The sequence below is a fragment of the Cucumis melo genome, unplaced genomic scaffold, assembly GCF_025177605.1.
Source record: "Cucumis melo cultivar AY unplaced genomic scaffold, USDA_Cmelo_AY_1.0 utg001047l, whole genome shotgun sequence".
Lineage (NCBI taxonomy): Eukaryota > Viridiplantae > Streptophyta > Magnoliopsida > Cucurbitales > Cucurbitaceae > Cucumis > Cucumis melo.
Genome location: NW_026124367.1, coordinates 12,501 through 13,113, shown reverse-complemented (window position 1 = coordinate 13,113; position 613 = coordinate 12,501). Strand labels below are relative to the sequence as shown.

The 613-nt window shown below is 30.3% G+C and overlaps 1 non-coding gene across 1 annotated transcript; it reads right to left on the bottom strand.

The window, feature by feature from the left end:
• Nucleotides 1-72, bottom strand: TRNAC-GCA (transfer RNA cysteine (anticodon GCA)). The gene has a single exon. It is a non-coding gene; the product is annotated as a tRNA-Cys (tRNA).
• Nucleotides 73-613: the final 541 nt, after the last annotated feature.

The following is a 613-nucleotide window of genomic DNA, read 5'->3' as shown; positions in this document are numbered from 1 at the left end:
AGGCGACACCCGGATTTGAACTGGGGAAAAAGGGATTTGCAGTCCCCCGCCTTACCGCTCGGCCATGCCGCCAAAACGATACAAAATATTGGATTGGCTCTATCTCTTAGATAGATAGTATCTTACAACACACAATATCTAAAACGAAAAACCGCAAAACTTTGCTTTTTCTATTGAAAAAAAAATGTGGATTTTCATTCACAAAAGCAAAAAATCAGGACAAATGGGAACCGTTAACTTTAACTATTGACTGTGAATTCATAAATGATTCTTGGATTGAAATTGCAAATTCGGTTTCCCTAATGATATAAGAAAACAATCCAAAAATGGATACCTTACCTAAATAAATAAAAATTGATAGATAACTAATCATTACTAATCCATCCGTATTGATTCGTTTCCATAACCATAAAAAAATCCTTATTAATGACAATTTTAATAGCGATTATGAGTATATGTAAACCCCAGAACATAAACGATTACTATTATCTAAATCTAATATCTTATATATATATAAGATGTTTATAGGAAATGTTCGGAATTCTGTTTTTAGAATTTTTTTTTCATTATCATTAAATAGAAAATATAAATTTTTGATAGAGTACGACATGTG